The sequence below is a fragment of the Bombus huntii genome, chromosome 11 (assembly GCF_024542735.1).
Source record: "Bombus huntii isolate Logan2020A chromosome 11, iyBomHunt1.1, whole genome shotgun sequence".
Classification (NCBI taxonomy): Eukaryota; Metazoa; Arthropoda; class Insecta; order Hymenoptera; family Apidae; genus Bombus; species Bombus huntii.
Genome location: NC_066248.1, coordinates 12,776,769 through 12,789,035, shown reverse-complemented (window position 1 = coordinate 12,789,035; position 12,267 = coordinate 12,776,769). Strand labels below are relative to the sequence as shown.

At 37.1% G+C, this 12,267-nt stretch overlaps 1 protein-coding gene and 1 long non-coding RNA gene across 5 annotated transcripts in view; one reads left to right on the top strand and one right to left on the bottom strand.

The window, feature by feature from the left end:
- Positions 1 to 12,267, top strand: part of LOC126871147 (uncharacterized) — a 222,338-nt gene that overhangs the window by 177,203 nt on the left and 32,868 nt on the right. The window lies entirely within an intron of this gene.
- Positions 1,845 to 10,720, bottom strand: LOC126871167 (uncharacterized). Of its 3 annotated transcripts, none has more exons than XR_007691542.1 (4): positions 10,549 to 10,720; positions 9,487 to 9,833; positions 9,065 to 9,411; positions 1,845 to 2,756 (listed from the first exon to the last, which is right to left on the bottom strand). It is a non-coding gene; the product is annotated as an uncharacterized LOC126871167 (long non-coding RNA). The 3 variants fall into 3 exon arrangements; XR_007691543.1 differs by having other exon boundaries at positions 9,139 to 9,411; XR_007691544.1 differs by lacking the exons at positions 1,845 to 2,756; positions 9,065 to 9,411 and having other exon boundaries at positions 9,450 to 9,833.

The following is a 12,267-nucleotide window of genomic DNA, read 5'->3' as shown; positions in this document are numbered from 1 at the left end:
CTGACAAGGGTCTAGCTAAAAAGAATAGATTCTATTGTCTGTGAGATCACATTCTTTAGCAGGTGAGGCCATATGTTCAGCTAGGTTCTCTGGAAATCCAATTACCAACAGTTCTATTCTATTTCCTGGAAATCGTCGTGAGGTTTCATTGATATTGAATTATGGAAGAACTTTAGGAATCAAAAGTTTTGAGGAAGATTCTAATGCTTGAGTGAGTGTTTAAAGTTCACTGATAAAAATTAGAAATATAGCAATGTTTGTTTGCATTCTAATAAAATTATTTCAGCGAAAATCACAATGACACAAACTTATCACTTCTACCGAATCTATTCTAGAGCTATTCTTTTTCCTTGTAGAATGAACTCGGGAATAATTGTGGGAAAAATCGCTACCATTACGCAAGAATTACAATGTAGATTCCCGATTACTATGGAGAGTATTGAAGAAAATGGTCAATATTTATCTGATGTGATTATAGACAACAAAGCAATGACGCGATAAAAAATGAAAGAGGTAAACTGTATCAAAATCACCGTATTTCCCTAATGAATTCGCGCAATCGACGATAGCCGTGTGGTTAAAGATCAATTCTGATTCGAAGAAAGTAAGACGCTCCAGAAAGCTTACGTCAGAATCTCAATTTATCAACGTCGTTCTATGAGATTCCTTGGTGGAAGTAAAAGGAAGACGGATAGCGAACGTGGGGATTCGCGCGTCTCGACCGGACGCAAACTTTTACGAAATCCTTATTCCGTGAGATACGATCCGCGCGGTTGTTCCTTCATCTTTTATTCAGTCGCTATCACCCCCGATTCTAAATCGCCGGCAGTCATGTGCGACAGCGCCCGGCTCCAGCCCTGCAGACGTTTCCTTAGATCACTCTTGAAGAAGAGCAGAGGACATAGAACCTTCTCACACACGAGAAGAGCCAACAGCGGACCACTCGTGGCCCAGGAGAATGTAAACGTGGGCGGTAGTTTACATAGAACTTTGAACCGTTTGTTCGTCGATGTCGGCTGTGGCAATGGCTCTCGCCGAGTAAGGGCAGTAATTCAAATCGACAGTAGCATCCATTTGGTTAAGGGGGCCTTACCGAGATACGAATCAGTGATTTATAACTGGCTGCCGGAATGCGTGCGGACGTGCCAATGTCTCTTCCAACATCATCGATATCCATTATTGAGCTTTTTCTTTCACCTACGGACCACTAGAATCACCACGAACTTTGTACCAAACAGATGAACCGCGTTCGTGTTACCACCTTCTGTGTTTATCGTTTTTCGCAATTGTTGACTGATAACTTGGTACGTTTGAGAGATAGTCAGTAATGGTTTGATTATATCAGGAAGAATATGTTTTAGTTGCTTTATCTTAACCTTTTTGAGTGTTTAGTTCGTTATATTGAGCGATGCTTGAAACCGAAATAGTTCCCTTTATATTTGAGGAACTTAGATACTATGCATGTAGAATAATATATTTTAAAAATATATGACATAACGAATAAATATCTGTAATGTCTAAAAACGAATGTATTCTTAGTTCGTACTTCTAACGTAGTAATATTTCATAGAAATTTTGTCGTTAAATTAACATTTTATCATTAAATAGACAACAAATAATGCAATTAATTACTGTAGTAGTGGAATGGTATCAGATCAGCCCATGAATATTTATTTATGTCCACACAGTCATGGAATTCACGTTATCCAGCCTCTAGATCGTACAACATAGAATACAATAGGGGTTTAAATACAAGCCCCTGGGTCATCGCAGGCCATTCTAAGTCATGGTATTTGTGATAAATTAGAACGAGGTCGCAGAATCATGATCCCGATGACCTTGATGACACGAGATTTATTTGGGATCTTGTTGTTGTAGGACACAATGGGGAAGATTTCAGGACTATAGAATTTTACTTCAACACCTTCAAAATTACGAGAATACTTCAGAATCGTATCGTTTATACCAAACTAGTCAAACTTAGATCCGTTGACCTCTGTACATATAGTGTTATGATAGCCTATGCCTGCTAACTTCGATTTGAGTCATACGACCTCGAGGTGATCGAATTCGGATTCTGCCACCTCGAGGTTATAGAGGTCCCACAATCATGGTTCGACTTAGATCCCACAATCTCAGGGTAGTTAGATTCGATTTGTACTGTTCTGAGAACATGGAAGTCAAGTTCCGTGACCTCAGTGTGACCCAAATTGCATCCTGTGACTCCACCTTCAAGGTTTCACATTTGTGTATTATTTATGTGTTTTATATAAAGTATTTACATAATATATGTTGTCGCGTATTTATTTGTTATATTTGTCATACATACGACCAATTTTCTTATGATACAATTATTTGATTTTATTTGTGCGTGTAATGTGAATAAATGGAATTGTTTGATGCCATCGAAATCCAAATGTTGGCTGTTTTATACATCTTGGGGTGTACATACATAGATGCACCTACGTTGATACCTCTTAACCTTTGCGATTTTCTGCGTGACCCTAAAGGGCAACTATAGGCCCGCGCATTGTAACAATGCATCATCTTGTCGCGCTGGGAGGTTCACTGCTTCAAGGCTAGCCGAACCTGCGACTCCGGCTACGGAATACAATGGACAGTTCAGGCACCGTCGCCGGTTCAATGCTTACATTATGACTATCCCTGTGGCTTGGCACATGTAACGATACTTATCCCTGTATCCTTACAGGCTTTGTCTCACATTGGTGGGAGGACGCGATCGTAGGCTGCACATTCTGCAAAAATTAATCTCTATTAACTTCACCCAAAGTCTATTTCCTATTTCCTTGAATATATATTCTTTACAATTTTATACATATATATATTTGTAGTCTATAGTTTTAACAATACAACAGAATAATGCCTTTTAATTTGATTGTTATCTGCATTGTTCCCCTAAGACTTTGAAATCACGTGTTTCATAGAATATAAGGATTAAACAAAGATTCATTTAGAATTCTGCTATTTCCGAAAACTTCTCCCGCCAAAAATGATTCAAGGTAGTATCAACTTAAAATTAATAATAAAATTACGACTTTGATTCAGTATAGGAACAGTTGGAAAAGTGATTCAAACTCCTAACTAATAGATAAGATATTTAACTATAGTTAAGATGATAATAATAATAAATCTTAATTTATATAGTTAGATCTAGCAAAACGTTACTGCATGTAATGCTTGCCAAGATTGCTATTCGTTTAAGTTCTCGCAGGTAAACCATCGTATTGGTCTTTCTTGTTTAAATTATTCCGTCTTTCTCGGGATGCATCCACATGTTTATGTAACTTGTACTCAAGATACGTAGGCTCATTAGCCACGGTATTACGTGCCGGAAGAAGATCGCGTGTAAATGATCGGCGTGTGTACAGTCGACGATCCGCTCGATCATCGAGTAAATATTCTGTACTATCTATTCCGATCATACATGCTGTACATACAAGATCTCAGTTATTTAAACTTTTATAATCATATCTTTTCTCTTACTTCAGCTCTAACAGAGGCACGTTATTGGTCTAACTTTATCTCAAGTTACTCTTTTTAAAGCGAAGCTTAAAATTTATAATTAGCCCTATTAAATTTAGAAAATCAACAAACTATACCGTATCACGTTGTTCCCATGTTATCTTTGGGAACGTTTAGAATCTCGAAGAAGGTTGTACATTTCGTTTTTAAATTCCCTTACACCAACGGCTAATTGTCAATTCGCTAATTAAAACTACCACCAGTGTGACTAATTACGCTACAACGGCTGGCTCGTGTGACTCGAATCGTAAGAGAGAAAAATCTGATCCACGGGACACGATTGTTGCATCTTCGTCTTTCTAATAACGACAAGCCAAATACCGAAATACGAGCAGGTTCGTTAGTATGTAACACATAGTAGCACGACATCTACCTTTCCAACCCGTAATCAAAGTTCAATGTTCGTGCAAAATGTGGCGACGGAATGGTCGAAGATAGACGAGCTCAGCTGATGATCACGGTGAATCGTACATCAAGGGACCTTGGTACGAGTAACACCCTGCAGCAGAGATTACGTTCACCTCTATGAGTGAACATGCAACATACTGCAAGACGGGAAGCACTCTTGATGATACATATGTATAGACCTCTTCCGACAAAATGTTAGTGGAAGGTTAATTTGTTTGGCTACAAGAGTGATGTTTAAATTCTCTCGACGTGAATTGATGAGACTGTAATTTTTTAAATTGTTTCGGTAATTAATGTTTTCCACGGTGGCTCGAGAGTACATACGTTTTCGTTATCATCGAAGAGGTAGAAGGTCTCGTGTTTTGTTTGTTCTCTTTAAAGCATCGGATTAAATGCTTTCCCGAAAGGAAGATAAAAATAGAATTGCAGCATTAAGAGCCTCCGATGTATTAAGAGTGCCACTTAAGATACGCGCTTTTAGTTCTGTACTCTCCTTCGTTGGCCTTCGTTTCGCAAATATGTTTGTCTGCCTCGATGCAAAAATAGATATTACTTGCGATGACGGTAATTCCAAATGTGGCTTCGGTAAGTTGTATGCAACTTTTGATTTATTTTCCATTGGTTGGATGTCAAATATCGCGAGAACTCGCTAAATAATATCTTATATATGTCAGAGATGAAAGGATACCGGGGCCTTCTCTTTGGAATTCTTGGGAAAATCCCCAATATTTTAATCTTTATAATTTAACTCGATTATAATTGTCCGAGATTTGTGATAATGAGCTTGGGCTCGAGGCGACAACTAGTCGCTGAACGTAGCCGCGGTCGCAGGTTGAACGTTTTTACCTAACAGAGATGTGGAGTAATTCTATAGATCTAGTTAAAAGGAATAGTTGTAGCGGCACGCGATAGTAAACATTCCAACAGCTTCTGTTCCGTGGCTCGCCACACACAGACCCTATTCTTCGGGCAAGATGATTACCAGATGTCGATGTATCTCCACAGTACGTATTCAGCTAGTCTGAGGACCCGCTATAAATCTTAGGATTTAGTTAACTAAGATCCTTCAAACGGACAAACAGTCTTTATCCTAACAGTCCCTGAATCTACCACCTACTACGGGAAAATACGGGAAATCTGCTTTTCTCACAAACGACGCTTCCCGCTAGCAACTTTCTCTCAAGGGCGATTAGCATCCTTCTTCAGCCACCAACATAGAAATTGACCAATTAACAGGAACCCTCACTTTCCGAATGAAGGCTTTCCTCGACGAATCCGATGATCTCGTGTCCTTAGACACATCCCATCATAGTTTTCCTCTGCAGCATCATCGTGACGGAATGTCATTCTCTCGTGACGTCTCATTAGCGAGTTACATAGCGTCTTTACACTCGGTGGATATTCTACGTTTTAACAAAGAGTTAGTTCAGTAATACTTGTACCGTAGACAAGGAAGTTGGGTACAACTTGGACTTTGAAGGAAGGCGCATTTTGTTATCCCGTTGACCGCGGATTCGTTGTTGGGCCTGGGATCATTGTCATTAGCATCTCGAGTATCTAATTACCACGGTTACTTGTCAAATTCTGTAATAATCATATTTGCACTAGTAAATATCTTCTCTATTGCATAACAACAATGTTTAATCCAAATGAAGATTCGTTTCACGCCCCTGATCCTAATCATAATGTGAACCCGACATATATATTTTATATATACCTTATATTTTACATCTATCTTATATCTATAGGATTTTGGTAACCAAAGGAAGGCTATATCGACAAAAGAATCAGTATCTGTTGCACCGAATTCATCAATTTAAAAATATGTCAGTTTATGATTCTGCTACCTAAGAATTTAATTCAAAAAAAATATATCCAAGGCTATTATTATTAATATCTGTATATTCAATAAATAAACAAATGACAAGTAGGTGTTCTAATATTAGCGGCTGGTACGTTATGCATATTAAAAAACAGACTATACATCATGTATGATTACAAGACATTGAACGTATTAGTATCATAAATTTATCTTAAATTCTGAAATATCTTCATAACCCGAATCGATCTTCTGAAACTCCATTGATTCAGCAATATCCTATTGTAATAATCTTGGAAGGAGCAGCATGTGCACGCGCGACGAGTATCGAGAGATCTAAACAGCTCCCCAGGCTCGACTTTATCACGCCACTGGTATTGCCGGGAAACTTACGAACTGATAAAGGGAATAAATTCAATGGAACGCCTGGATAGCGTAGTAGCAGCGATCAACCGAAAGCAAGTATGACTTTCCATCTTTGCTCGATGCTGAAATGCTCATTCAAGGCCACACTCTCAAGATCACGGTCACGTCGTTAGTGTTGGACAATCGCCATCTGTCATCGACCGTTTCTCTTATACGATGTCCAACGAGCGCAAAATAAAATAAACAGAAAACGAACAGTAATATCGTGTCGTGATTACCTGTACATGCATCACCTCGCTCATTTACATTTTCATTGGAGAAAAACTCGAGGAATCTCGAAAGATTCTTTTACATTTCATCCAGAGAACACCTGTCAACTTGATGCTTCGCGATCATAAATATAATGATTATTCATTTGCTTCCGTATTAGCTTCCAAGAAGGTTAGGAAGGTAATTTAATAAAAGGATATATCATTCCACAAAGATTTTCCTTTTCTTCGAATCGCGTTATTTCGTAAATGGGTATTCCCCTCTTATGAAGAATATTTTCTTTAGGATTCTCTTCAGCTACGAATAAAAGTTTGAAATCAATTTTTATGTTGTAACTGTACTGAATCTACCGATAATTTTGTTATTGGATCAAAATTAACGTTCGTCTAGTGTGTGACTAAATTCACATAAGAATGTTTTTGAGTCCCCTGTATGGAGTTTGGATTAATTCAGCTGGATGATTCGCTATCCTCGTTGTACGTGCTTATTTCGAACAGATTTTAATGGTCCTTCTAAAAATAACGTATCTGATAAAATATATTTAGAAAAAGAACATATATCTAAACGATATTTAAACTGGATATTTTATTCTTTTCTGAATAGAAATTAAAGGTTTGAACGATGAACGTATTATACTAGAAATACGAGATACAAAGCAATCTTGTATTTCAAAATTCTCATTCGAAAACATAGAGAAAGAATCATATTTTTTTCTGCCGCAAGCATAAAGGTAACAGAAAGAGATCAAGAAAACATCTTGTGCCACGGACAAATTACGAACATATCTTCTGAGATCCAGAATATAAAAGAAGGTATAAATAAGGCTTAACTGTGCCGTCCAAAATATAAAGAAAGAATGAGAAAGAGGGAAGGGCATACAGAGCATCGTGGCGATAGAAAGAATTCTGTGTGAGCCAGTTCGTGACGTGGTGGCGATGCACGACTTTGATAATTCCTTCCTTTCTCCGTGTCCACGTGATATCCGGGCGAAAGATCGCACCGACAGAACGGAGGCTTTCAAGGGATCGCTTTACATTCGTGAGAAGTCAATGATCTTGATCGTGATCGTTGGTACGCCCGCTAACCTTCTGGAGGAAGAAGGATTCCGCTGCAAAACCGCGTTCATTGGTATTTCTATCGTTTGTTGCTGATTGTAAAATGCCACGAATACCTTACAGGAAATCATTGGAAAATGTTCGATACTTAAGTAACGTAGTTTATGAATATTTCAGCTCCTCAGAGAAACTCCATATTTTTTCCTCGTGACTTGACATAAATATCGCAAGAACCTGCTTGAAGATGCTTCGAGCGGCTGATGAAGCTTTAAAGAGTATTCTACAATTTTTTATAAATTCTCCGAAGTTAAATTTTGAATAGAAGCAGAGGAATGATTCGTAGAATCCGGATGATCTTCGACCCACGAACGTCGTCGGAGATAACGAACGTGTCGGGCACGCATGATCGATCACGTGCTCACCGAGAAACGATTCGAATTCCGTTACCAGGAAACATTCGAGATCCGATGGTTTCTAGGAAGAAGATGAATTTCTGTTGCTGTCAAGGAGGCTGGATACGGAAACGAGGCGTCAATTACGCACGGTACGCAATATCTTAAATCATCGGCCCGTAAATTAATACCCCACTGTCGTACAATTTGTTATAATTTATATCGAATCATTGACGCCTGCGGGTTAGCGTGTCTAACGGGATTCATTTTTCATACACAATCATAATAAATGTCTAACAAGTATTTCACAGTAAAAAGTTGGTGATTATCACTTTCTTTGCTATTAAATTTAAATAAGAACACTCGAAAAAAAAAGGAAAATAGAAAAACGTTCTGTTCTATCAAAATATTTAAAAGTAGCCTGGAATAATAATTAATTATTACATATATGTATAAGTCTATATTTTCAAAAGAATGTAGTCGATAGTAGTATTGTAATATAAAAATATTGATACGTTGGAATTTTAATATGGAAGAATTAAAATATTTGTTCGAGATTCGAGTAGCTGCAAGATGGGTTGGGTACGATCTCGAATTTTTAGGATCCTCTTTCATGGATCCTGTGGATCGCTTACCACATCCAGGAAGCGTTCCGGCAGCCGACCACTGACTTTTCGCGAACGTCGATCTGACCGTCCGCGTTCCATTGTTCTCCCGATATTTGCATACGGTTTAATGGAACATCGGGGCCCTATTGTACGTCCCTGGAAATCTTATGTAACGACGCTCTAGGTGATAACATCTTCGACACGTAATCGCATGCGTAACTTTATCGATGCTACCGAAAGGTCCTTAAACGGACATTCGATGCAGTGTTAGTTCCTTGTGAAACAGGCTTAAGATTCGACATCGATAAGCGTGACACGAGTTCTGTGGTTAACATCAAATTCTAAACAAAATTAACTGAATTATACCTGTATATTACGTATTGTAATTTTAATCCGGCTTTGCTTTATTTTACCGTATCTTTATTTTGAGATATTGCAAGAAAGATGTAAAAAGATCCGAAATATGTAGAATGATAACCATTATTGTTATATCATACTTGAAAAGATACGATTATTTGCACTTAAATTTCAATACGTAAACCAGAAATTTTTCAACTTTTTACGAAGTGTCACGGTCACTCCCACGTTTCCAAAGTGACTTACCAGCAATAAAGACGCACACATGTGATCAGTCCTGCGGCAGTAACTCGCGAATCGTTCAAACTATGATTACATACCGAAGATTGCATCGGTCCGACTCCTCGTTGCATAATAGCTCTTGGGATCTTCCATTAAATCATACACAAGTCTCGAAGAGAAACCATGAGCGCATTTTCAGATTGCAGAACGTGGAAACTTTCGATAGATGGTTGCTATAAAACGTTTTATAAAAGGGTCATTAAGCTCGCTGATCGCTGTCGATTCGATTTCGTTCGTGAAAGTTTTCATTGATGGATCTACCGTGAAATCTTCACTGCTCAATAACTTCGACTTTTCCGATTCAAAAATGACTAAAAATTAAACGTCAATTTTAAGAAACACGCAAGAATAAAATTATCTTTTTCTATTATTTTTAACAAAAATACCTTAAGAATAATTTATAATCCTCACTAGAAGAGTATTACAAAACAAAGAAACAGAACATTAAATATTAGAGCGAAATACATTTTTTCTATTGTTTTTAGTGAAGATGCGCAAAGAATAATTTATAATTTTCACCGAAGAGCTATTAAAAGAAGAAGAGAAAGGAAAAAAAAACAGAGCACAGCTATCGTCCATTTTTACACGGCAGAAAAGCGTTCTCCGTCTGACACACACGGGCGCACCTACTGCCACTGCGTCTGTACATGCATGGCTCGTTCCACTTGTGGTCGTCTTTCGTGAAGCGTGTATCCGCTTCCGGCGGGACGAGTCGCAGAGGACACTCCGGTCACTGAACACAAATAACTCATTGATAATTATGTAATGAATTCGTCGTTTCGTGATGATCGACGAATGCCTATTATTTTGGAATTCAATGACTAGCAATTAGCTCTTTCACGGCGATTCAGCTTGTATCAATTGTCGAACGGCATTCGACAATTTGTCAGTACTATTCAGAATAGAATACGTTCCTCCAGCCAAGGAAACAAAACAAAAATGTCAACTTTTGTGAACTTATCGAACAGAAAGCAATTTAACAAAAATTAAACTATTTTACTGAATAAAATTTGTTATTTATAGTATATCAAAGATACATTAACTCACGAAAGTATTCGGACTCCATTAGCACCGACCAGATTCAAACCAATTCAAAAAAATGGTATGTAGAATTTGTATGAAACTTATTGCAAACATGCACTGAAAAAATTATCTTGCAATTAGTAAATATCGTGACCTGATACTGTAATAAATAATTAGCTACTCAAGTAGTTTGATAATTTTCGTGAATATGTTTGAAATAAATATCTTGTAACATCTATATACATTTTCAAATCCCTTCTAAATTTTACCAATACTATCATGTTCGTCGTGCTTCACTACAGTGTTAATGAATTTTAAGAATGTGTAATATAACACTTATAAGATATTTATGAAAGGTTTCTTCAAGTGTTCGGATACTTTCATGTGCCACGATATTTCAAAACATTAAATTGTATTGAACTCACGATCCTTTCCATCAATTCTATTCGATTCCTATAAATCGTGCTTCACCGGTAGGTTAATGTGTTTTCATCATAGTCGAACGCGTTTCTCTGGCGTAGCAGATACGGACGCAGGTTGCAGAACACGGTAATAAACATTCGGGTACAGTTGAACGTGTTCGAAGAGCATGTAACCTGTTGCGTTGCCATTCCTCGAGTATTGTTCCGAAAAATGGCGTGCAACAAAGGGAGTGTGTCCAACAGGTGGTTAGACCTGTTCAACATGTGCGCATCATATGTGCGTTGAATGCATTCGTGCGTCACTTAAGGATCATGCGATCGTTCGCTTTTTTAAAACAGCCAGCTTCCAATTGAAATTCTTACTTGCTTCCTCGGTAGCGTTCATTAAGTGCAACTATTTTATGATTTTTTACGCCTACTTTGTATATGCATAATTTTCCATTCAATGCATAACGATCAGTTTTATTCTCGCGTGAATTTTTTATGCATGGATTTATAAATTATTTAAGAGTTGGAAACAATACTGCATCGTGAGAAATGTTTTCAATTATCTTAGGAGTAAGTGATGGATCAAAATTCTAGAAACCATTTTAAAGATTAATTCTTTTAAAGAATATAGTCGATTCAAATGTACATAGTCTGTAAAATTTTTATAAATTTTGTAATTATTTGCTATACGTAACTCTGTTTGCAGACGATTGATTGCTTTAATTAGATGAATATTGCTAGTCTACAGGAATCGAGTTCGTTCTACCTCCTTTCGATCGGTAGCAACTTCTCTGCAAAATTTCCTAAGCGTCCATAACAATACGTATAAATCACTCATAGTTCTTAAAGTCCATGATTGGCATAATCGTTTGGTCGTAACACGGTACTATAAATGATTTGTAACTTGGTTGGAACACGATACGAATAAGAAAGAAATAAATTCGGAATATCATTAGGTAATTATTATCGATGCCGATAATCGAGTGGTAATAATGAGAAAAAAACGGAAGGGTCAATGATCTCGATATTATCGATTTTGTTTGTGATAGACCCCGGTCGCCCCGAGGCTAACACGAACATCTGGTTCTATGAATATTCGAGACTGATCCAACAGATTTTAATGCGAATACGCGCTATGGTTATTACCACATCTATTATAAATTTAATGAATACTCTTCGAGACGTGTAGTATAATTGTAAACGAATAACTTCCGCAAACTTTTTCTCTACCCAATTAGTGTTTGTGTTAAATGAATTATCTGTTCATTAATTGATCTGTTCAGGTAATTGATATCTCAAAAAATAGAATAAAGTTCTCGGATGCCAGAAGACAAAAGAGAATTTATCAGAGCAACAGAGGTAAATGTATTGAAGCAAATGGAGTCGGAAGCATTGACGAATATTTTTTAACGAATTTCACGAATGTTGTAAGGAAAAGGAACGTTTGAAGAACCAGTCTGGTCTTCTGGGTCGTTAATCTACATCTTTCAAGAGTATTACATAAAACCATTAGGCGAGACCTTGATTACGTCAAGTCTGTAAAATGAGGTTTCCACGGATAATTACGCGATGACTAAGCGTATTTGATGGAAATTATTTATTAAGTTATGATGAAACAATTTTTAATTTTCCATTAAGATTTTCTAAAACCCTAATACAATTATTATAGTTATTGAGTTTTTTTATCAAATTTGATCAAAGATTTTTCTCATAATTAGATTAATAAAATTTTAA